The following is a 10199-nucleotide window of genomic DNA, read 5'->3' as shown; positions in this document are numbered from 1 at the left end:
TAATAATGGAACTTTGGCAAATTAGTTTTCTTAGCCTCATTCCCCTCATCTGGAAAAGGTGATAGTCACGTCCTAGAGTGGTACAGATAACACATATCTGTATTTATAGAGGAATTATTACAGAGGAGTTGTCAGGTGGTGGTAGAAGGCATGGATGAGGTGGACCTAGAATGTGCAGCAAAAAGAACCTTCAGCAGTGAAACTCTGAGAACATAGGAAACAAGTCAACAAGAGGAGCCTGAGAAGGAGTAGCCAGAGCAGAGAATGAAATCAGAGAATCAAAGGGAATTTAGAAATTTAAGATGCAAAGAACTCTCATTAGCATCATGAGGACAAAGAAGTTACCATTGGGTTTGGCAATTGGGTCAGTGTGACCTCAGCCAGGGGCAGTTTCAGTGGTGAGAAGCAGATAGAAGGAACGCTGCAGTGGAATGATGAACGGGCATCAGGAAGACAGGAAAGTGTAGACAGTGAATAGAAAAACGTTTCTCCCTTAGGAGAAAGGGTCAAGATAGGGAAAGAGAGAGAGAGGTCAGTGGCCACGTAGATACTCAAGATTGGGGAATTGGATTTGGATTTGAGGGAACAGAAAAATCTCCCCCCCACCCCAAATTTTAGGGACTGAATGTTTGCCAAGTTTAAATGTTTTTCAAGTAAGGACATTAAAAATACCACCATCTAATCTTATTTCAGAAAAGAAAATATTAACATTAAAAAGTTGAATAAATTTAGCATTATGAGAAGGTCAGTATCTCAGATAGTGAAGTTTTTCTTTTCCTGTCCAAGATTTCGTTTTTCCCCTGGGTTCAGGGTTCTTTCTCTTCTTCTCCTTTACGGGTCTGGCCTCGCCAATTGTCTTTTTTTTTCTCAAATATTTTTTATCTCTTTCTGATTGACTCTTTTTCATTAACATATAAGCATACTCCACTCTCCTCTCTTAAAAAAACATAGGTCCTCATTAACTCTTACTGAAATGAAACAGTGGCAGAGGGAATGGGTGGAGTGGCTGGGTAGGAGGGATGCTTTATGTGTAGCAGTAATAAAACTTGGTGACTGATTGGATCTTGCAGATGAGAGAAAGGGAGGGATCTAAGATAACTCCCAGGTGACTCTGCTACGTGGTGTCATAGAGAAGCAGGACTGGGAGAATAGGAGATCGCGGGTTCAGTCCAGCGTGCAGGAGGCTATATAGGTTGGGAGCTCTGATTGTGTGTTTGACTCTTGCTACACTGTGCTTCTGACTAGGTCCTCACCTCACCCCAGCACCCCGCCTCAGCCATTGTCATTTCATCCTTCATGGTTAAACCTCAGTTTATAGAATTATTTAACTCTTGAGAGTTCAAACCCTGCTTGTAGGAGTTTGTGAGCCAACAGAATACATATATTTCCTATTGGAAAAAAAATAGAAATGGACCACTTGATAGAAATATGAGTACACATGGAACAGGATGTTTAAACGGAACTTTTTAGTTTTCAGTTTTAGCTGTGGCTTAAGACAGTAGAGGCCGCATTCCAAAGTAAGACCACGATGCAGACTTGGAAAAGGAAGCACAGGAGAACCAGTTTAAGCTGTTCGTGGTTAGCTTATTGGCCACTCCCCGGTGATAAAACAGGTTGGAGAGGCCAAGAAAAGAATGATTAGAAGATGATTTTCAGAGAGTTGGTGGTGAATTCAAGTACCAGATCCTGGCCACCAACAAAGGGGTGTGAGGTACCTGCCCCTCAACTCATGTCTAGAGAAAGGGGTTTTATGCAGATCATTTGGAGTGTTTAATGTGTATCCCTGAAGATGGGGAGGTGTAGAGATTCAGGCCTGAGAAATCTACAGGACAAGAGACTGGCTGGCTAGCTCCTCTGATGATGGAGTGAAAGAGATGTAGCTGCACCGTTCCATAGTTTGGTAGAGCACAGAGTGCATGGGTTGTTCCCGAAAGAGCAAGGATAGATCACCACGATGGAGAGTGAGCTAGCTGGCGATCACCTCAGGTCATGTCTAAGAGGGCCACCTGGACCCCAGCAGGGTAAACTGAGGAGGGAGCCCTAAGTAAGCATCTGCAAAAAAGGATCCGTAGGTTAGAGATCCCCAGTGATGGGGCTGGAGTTGAGGTTTCCCACCTCTCTACCTTCGATTATCTTCATCACCATCCCACCCCTGGCTCAAAAGAATAAGTAAGCTTTTAAAGTATCCATCAGTAAATGGATGGATAAAGAAGTTGTGGTATGTATATATATGTGTGTGTGTGTGTGTGTGTGTGTATACACACACACACACACATATATATATGTATATATACACACATATACACACATACTATATATGCATGTACACATACACACACAATGGAATATTAGCCATAAAAAAGAATGAAATAATGCTATTTGCAGCAACATGGATGGATTTAGGGATTATCATTCTAAGTGAAGTAAGTCAGAGAAAGACAAATATATCACTGATATGTGGAAACTAAAAAATAGTACAAATGAACTTATTTACAAAACAGACATAGAAAATAAACTTATGGTTACCAGAGGAGAAGTGGCGGGGGGAGGGATAAATTAGGAGTATGGGATCAACAGATACATACTACTGTATATAAAATAGATAAGCAACAAAGATTTATCGTATAGCACAGGGAACTATATTCAATATCATGTAATAGCCTACAATGGAAAAGAATCAAAAAAATATATATATATCTGAATATATCTGAATCACTTTGCTCTACACCTGAAACTAAAACAATATTGTAAATCAACTATATTTCAATTTTTAAAAAAGTAACCTTTAGGGCTTCCCTGGTGGCGCCATGGTTGAGAGTCCGCCTGCTGGTGCAGGGGGCGCGGGTTCGTGCCCCGGTCCGGGAAGATCCCACATGCCACGGAGCGGCTGGGCCCGTGAGCCATAGCCGCTGAGCCTGCGCGTCCGGAGCCTGTGCTCCACAATGGGAGAGGCCACAACAGTGAGAGGCCTGCGTATAGCAAAAAAAAAAAAAAAAAGTAACCTTTAAACACTCACCACGCTCACAGATCACCAGCATTAGATCTAATGATCTAATTAGTCTGTATTAGTCAAGGAAGAATGTTCCTGTTGCCTCTTTTTCCCTCTACCTCATCCCCACTTTTGGATCAGAAAGTGGGGAAAGACACAGACCTACTTGAGAATGGACTTGAGGATATGGGGAGGGGGAAGTGTAAGCTGTGACAAAGCGAAAGAGAGGCATGGACATATATACACTACCAAATGTGAGGTAGATAGATAGTGGGAAGCAGCCACAGAGCATGGGGAGATCAGCTCGGTGCTTTGTGACCGCCTGGAGGGGTGGGATGGGGATGGTGGGAGGGAGGGAGATGCATGAGGGAAGGGATGTGGGAACGGATGTATATGTATGACTGATTCACTTTGTTATAAAGCAGAAACTAATTAAAAAAAAATAAAAAAAAAAAAAAAAAGAAAGTGGGGGCAACCTAAATTAACAATCCGGCTGGAGAGAGAAGAATCTTTGTTCACCTTTCCCAGAACATGTGGGAAAGTGTTCACTAGGCCATACCTAGCTGCAGGAGGGAGCCATTTAACTTTGCATGAAGTTGGAAGAGTTTGAGTGCTATATTAAATTAGACACATTCATTACAGAACTGTGATGGAGTTTTTGGACTTAGAGTGACTTGAAAAGTCTTCATTATTTGAATGATTGCAAAAGACATGACAACTGTCCTGAATTTCATACAAGGACAAGGGAAAAACCAGCCCCACATAATAAACTTACAGATGCAATGGAAGAAACAGTCATTTTCTGATTATATCCCATGGGTCCTGCTTGTTCATTATAAGGGTCACACATACAAAAACAGGTATAGTTTTTCAATGATACATAATTGGCACGAGGATAGAAGGGAAGGGTAGAGATGGTTATTATAGGAATCAAATTTATTCACAGAAATGTCACAAAAACTATTTTTGTTTCTTAAAATGATGTTAGAAGAATTTTAATGAATCGATTAAGATATACATTTGGTAATTTTAAGATGAAGTTTGCAATCTGTTCCATAGCTGGGGAAATGATCTGAGATAGTGCTTTTGTGTTATAAGCACGTAAGACATTTTCCCCCTTCTGTTTCCAGAGAATCATAGAAGCAATAAACAGCTAAGATTAATTGTTCACCGTTTGCATTCTGCCGTTGATCAATTAAAAAAAAGTATGCATTCCTGTGAAACAATAAAGCTGATACCCATAAGCCAATAAACTCTAGAATAAACAAGCATGCTAATGGATGTCTCTTTTCAGCTTTGGGGAATTTTAAAAGGGCTTTAAACTATTAGCTTTCATATGATCTGTGCAGCATTTGTAATGTTATTCAATCAAAGTCTTTTATGGTAAAGGAGTGACAAGGAGACAATCTAAATAATGTTTTTATTAATGTGTTCCTAGAAGTTGAAAAGACAACTTGAAAAGTACATGTGAGCCACACACAGAGTATTTACGTTGACAACAAGTGTCGTTTATTCTATAGACGTGGAATTTTGGATCCAGAAGTAGGATATTAGATTGACCTGCAAAGACGGAAGAAAGGTAATGACTTGGCCTGGGGGTGAGTCAGTCTTCAGTGGCTCTAGAGGAAATCCTGCCATACCCTTGGGATCCTGAGCCCAATTCCGTGCTGTTCTAGTATTTGATGTGCAATTCCCTTACACAGCGGTTAAGAGCAAAGGTGCTAAATGTGGTATGACCTGGGACATATCTTCAAATATTGCTTTTTCCCTGTAGTAGGCAAAAACTCTAAGATGTCTCCCAAGATTCCGCCCCCTGGTGTACACCTCTGTAAATCCTTTCCCCTTAAGTGTGGCTATATTAAAATGGTCTACTTTTTTTTCATTAAAGATATTTTCGGTTCTAGATCTTTACGTGGTTCCTCTTGAAATCTTGTTTTGTACCGCTTTCCTTCTGAGCAGATGGAGTTTTTCTAGTTCTTCCACCCTCCTGATTTTATGTAAGGTGCTTATTTCCAGCCTCACATGGTAGGTAAACTCTACACTTGAAGGTAAATATCCTATTCTCATATTCCTACTAGGTCTTCGATTCCTAATCACTATTGTGAGTTTTGAGTTTCTTTTTTGTTTCCGGGAGACTTCCCTTTCTTGCTTTCTGCCCAGCTATGCATTTAAAATAATTTGTTATACTTATCCAGAGCTTATATGTGTTAGCAAAGAAAGGTATGGGGATGGGATGGCAAGGGGTGGGGATGGAGTGCACTTCCCAAATCAGCTCAGCATGCCTTATTGACTAGAAGTCCTTAACTTCATTTTGTGATCTACCCTCCCAATTCCATTTTACTTTTTATTGGAATTATATTGAATCTATAAATTAAGTTGGAGAGTATTTATAATATTGAGTCCTCCCATTGTGAATCTGGTCTATATCCCATCCTTCATTTGAAACTTCTCTTTAATGTCCTACTGAAACTGTGCAATTAAAAATAGGTACTGTGTACTTACTGTTAAATTTAGTTCTAGGTTTTATACTTTATTCCTAGGTATTTTTCCTGGCTTGTTGAATAACCATGAGGAAATAATCTAATCATTATAGTGTTAATTTGGTTGAACTAATTACTGTTTTACTCAAAATGCATAAAGTAGAGCTTTTTGAAACATGAGTAAAAATAGAAACTAACAGAGTAGTAAACAAAATTACTATGTATGATTTTTTTCTTTGTTGTTTAATATTATGTATGATTTTTTTCTTTTACTTGATGCATGACAGAATCAGGATTTGAAATTATTAGCTGAAAAGGAAATTATGGAACCTAGGTCTGTGGCTAGACTGGGGAGCCCAGATTTAGGCAACAAACATTGAGTGAGCCGCATGATCTTCATTGCTAGGATGTGGTAAAAGTCAACTCAGACACAACAGAAATGTTACGTTCCCGAAGAGGCCTTGTAGAGGTGTCAGTGGAAACTCTGTGATCACACCCTCTGTTGGCAGCATAATAACTGTCTACCCTTCATGTACCCACAGTTTTGAAGGATTTTGCAAAATTTATCATTTCTTTTAATTAAAAAATAGATGTCTGGCACCATATGTCAGGTGAGATAAGAATCTAAGGGGGCATCCCGAAATCAACCAAGCCTAAATGGGCAAATCTTATAACATGTTAGGAATTTCTGGGCTACAATATCCTCTGTTATCTTTCGTTATTCTGGTATGCTTAGCTAGCACCCTATATTAAAATTGTTTCATTTTAGAGACTTCCCCGGTGGTCCAGGGGTTAGGACTCTGCACTTCCGCTGCAGGGGGCACGGGTTCGATCCCTGGTCGGGGAGCTAAGATCCCGCATGCCGTGTGGCGCAGCCAAAAAAAAAAAATTTGCTCATTTAGAAAATTGTACCCTTGTTATTTATTTTCGTTATTTTTTCATATTATTGGATAAATAAAAATATAAAGTTTATCTATGCATATTTAATTATGATTCCAGCAGAACTATTCTGAGAATATATTAGGAAGGTTGTGGGAAATAAAAAAGCTTCATTATGTGATTTAATAAAGTGAAATACATATAATGAAAACAAATGGGATAGGCATTACTGTAGTTGGAACTCGTATATGATATTATGGTTACAAATCAATTTATTCTTCAGGTATGTATACCTTCTTCACATGTAGCTGGTTGGTATTGTTTTCACCATCTCCCTTATAATATGGGAATGAAGAAAGAAAATGAGAGTGTAATCAAGTCACATTTGTTGTGTCTGAGAAACCTGGTGAAAGGCTGTTAAGAGTTGCCATCTAATAGCCTTCTTTCATATTTGTGTAATATTAAATGCACATTAAATAACTTTGTCATACATTATCTCATTTGGATCTCACACAACCCTGTGAAGTAGATGGTGAAGATATTAACATTCATACTTTACAGAGCGAAGACCCAAAGATAAAGTGACTTGCCCAAGGCCTTCTACTTAGAAAATTGGAGGATTTGACCTGAAAATAGAAATGACTAAGGTGAGGTGTGTGGTTTAGGAAATAGTAATAAATAAACAAGTTTGGGACGATTAGGTATAATGTTTCGTCTATCTGTCATATATCTTTCTATCACTGGCATGAATAATTGAGACTACAGTTTTTTCTTTAAACCAAAATGTCTTTCTAGTTTTATAGTGAGAAAAGGCTTGTCTTTAGAGAAATGAGGAGACAGAAGCAGAAGGGAGTATGACAGGTTTGGAGGTAACATTTACCCAGCACCTGTTATATGTTAAGCTCTGCGTGAGGCACTGTGCACAAGTGAGAGAGGAATTCTTTTTTTTAATTTTTATATTTTTATTTTTTTTATTTATTAGTTTCTGCTTTATAACAAAGTGAATCAGTTATACATATACATCTGTTCCCATATCCCTTCCCTCTTGCGTCTCCCTCCTGCTGACTCTCCCTATCCCACCCCTCTAGGTGGTCACGAAGCACCGAGCTGATCTCCCTGTGCTATGCGGCTGCTTCCCACTGGCTATCTACCTTACGTTTGGTAGTGTATATATGTCCATGCCTCTCTCTCGCTTTGTCACAGCTTACCCTTCCCCCTCCCCGTATCCTCAAGTCCATTCTCAAGTAGGTCTGTGTCTTTATTCCTGTTTTACCCCTAGGTTCTTCATGACATTTTTTTTTCTTAAATTCCATATATATATGTTAGCATATGGTATTTGTCTTTCTCTTTCTGACTTACTTCACTCTGTATGACAGACTCCAGGTCTATCCACCTCATTACAAATAGCTCAATTTCATTTCTTTTTATGGCTGAGTAATATTCCATTGTATATATGTGCCACATCTTCTTTATCCATTCATCGGATGATGGACATTTAGGTTGTTTCCATCTCCGGGCTATTGTAAATAGAGCTGCAATGAACATTTTGGTACATGACTCTTTTTGAATTATGGTTTTCTCAGGGTATATGCCCAGTAGTGGGATTGCTGGGTCATATGGTAGTTCTATTTGTAGTTTTTTTTTTTTTTTATGGTATGCGGGCCTCTCACTGTTGTGGCCTCTCCCGCTGCGGAGCACAGGCTCCGGACGCACCCGCTCAGCGGCCATGGCTCACGGGCCCAGCCGCTCCGCAGCATGTGGGATCCTCCCAGACCGGGGCACGAACCTGTGTCCCCTGCATTGGCAGGCGGACTCTCAACCACTGCGCCACCAGGGAAGCCCTATTTGTAGTTTTTTAAGGAACCTCCATACTGTCCTCCACAGTGGCTGTACCAATTCACATTCCCACCAGCAGTGCAAGAGTGTTCCCTTTTCTCCACACCCTCTCCAGCATTTATTGTTTCTAGATTTTTTGATGATGGCCATTCTGACTGGTGTGAGATGATATCTCATTGTAGTTTTGATTTGCATTTCTCTAATGATTAATGATGTTGAGCATTCTTTCATGTGTTTGTTGGCAGTCTGTATATCTTCTTTGGAGAAATGTCTATTTAGGTCTTCTGCCCATTTTTGGATTGGGTTGTTTGTTTTATTGCTATTGAGCTGCATGAGCTGCTTATAAATTTTGGAGATTAATCCTTTGTCAGTTGCTTCATTTGCAAATATTTTCTCCCATTCTGAGGGTTGTCTTTTGGGAGAGAGGAATTCTTATTCCCACTAGATACATAGCAAAACTGAGGCTCAAAAAGGTTTAAATTCAGGAGCTAGTGCAGGTTTAGTTACCCAGCTACTAATGAAGAAGCAAGAATTTGAACGTGGGCCAAAGCCCATTCCTTTCCTCTATACAAGGCTGTCTGTGAAATGCAAATCTAATAGTAAAGCCTTTTCAACAACTGAACTGTAAGATGGAAACCAGGTGCCTCTCTTCTTTCACTACAATCTCACCATGTAATTAACAAATCATTATTGCTTGCAGAACCTTACTGATTCAACTCTGTAGAGCTCTTTTCTGATTGGCTCCATTGATTAACGGAGTGCTTAGAGCTGGAAAGGACTTCAGAGATTTAGAATTTACAAACTGAAGATAGAGATCAGAATCATTTTGTGGAACATTTTCAAAATGTACATGCCACCTTCTGAATAAGTATGTCTGAGGTGTGGATGGGTGTGTGTGTGTTTGGAAAAGTTTCCCAGGTGATCTGATGTACTTTTCTGGTGAAGAATCATTTCTCTTGTCTAACCCCTTAATTGTGTAGATGAAAGAGTTTCCTTGGAAGGAAGAAAAATACTTCTGATTTAAGATTGCCTTGGTTAACATAGGCAGTTAGAAAATGTAAGCCTTAATGAGTCTGTTTCTTCAGTTCTGAGCTCATATTTCACTACCATCAACTTGCAATTTAGTTTCTGACTTAATGACTGGGGGCTTTAGGTAGACCTTTATTTTCAAAACAAATCTCTGTTTTTCTATCATGTAGATAAATGAACAATGCTCTGTACTGTGTTTTGGGTTCAGAAATTGGGAGAAGCTCTTTAATGATAATAATTCAAGTTAGTTGCAAACAGCTGCAGCAGAGAGAGAGCAGACAGAGCTGCTGGGTCCAATGCTGGAAGCCACACTGAAGTTTGTACAGTGTCAATGGGACCAAGACTTAGTTCTAGGCAGGAAAATAATTTTTTTAACCCACTAAGTTGATTTTACATGCATATATATCTGAACTGATTAACAGCATGCACAGTTCATGACTTGACTTGACCTCCCACTCTGGTCGTCTTTAATGACTTTGAAACATGATTTCACAAATCCTGAGGTTTATACAAATATAAAAATTTCCTTTTTTTATATGGGTAAAGCAGGCTCCTGGAGACAACTGGAAAGCAAGAGGGTCTTTTCCTTACATTGGATAGTTGGGGAAAATCCCATGGAGGAGTCTGTTATTTGTGGAAGAGAATAGTGCACAGTTAATTTTAAGCTTAGTTGAGACCATCCACCTTATTTGATCAAAAGCTAACTGGGGCTCTCTTTTCATTCATTAGACCCCAAATTCAGCTTCTGTAACAACACCGATCAAGATGTTTAGTAACATAGGATCCAAATAAAGTATTTGGGGTTCAAGTGCCTTGCTTTGTAATCTACCTTTTATTAAAACAGATTCACCTTTTTTCATTTTTTAAAAACATTTTATTGAAGTATAGTTGATTTACAGTGTTGTGTTTAATTTCTGCTGTATAGCAAAGTGACTCAGTTATACATATATATTCTTTATCATATTCTTTTCCATTATGTTTTGTCA

This window comes from Mesoplodon mirus (assembly GCF_964341445.2).
Source record: "Mesoplodon mirus genome assembly, chromosome: 12".
Classification (NCBI taxonomy): Eukaryota; Metazoa; Chordata; class Mammalia; order Artiodactyla; family Ziphiidae; genus Mesoplodon; species Mesoplodon mirus.
This window is presented reverse-complemented; position numbering follows the sequence as displayed.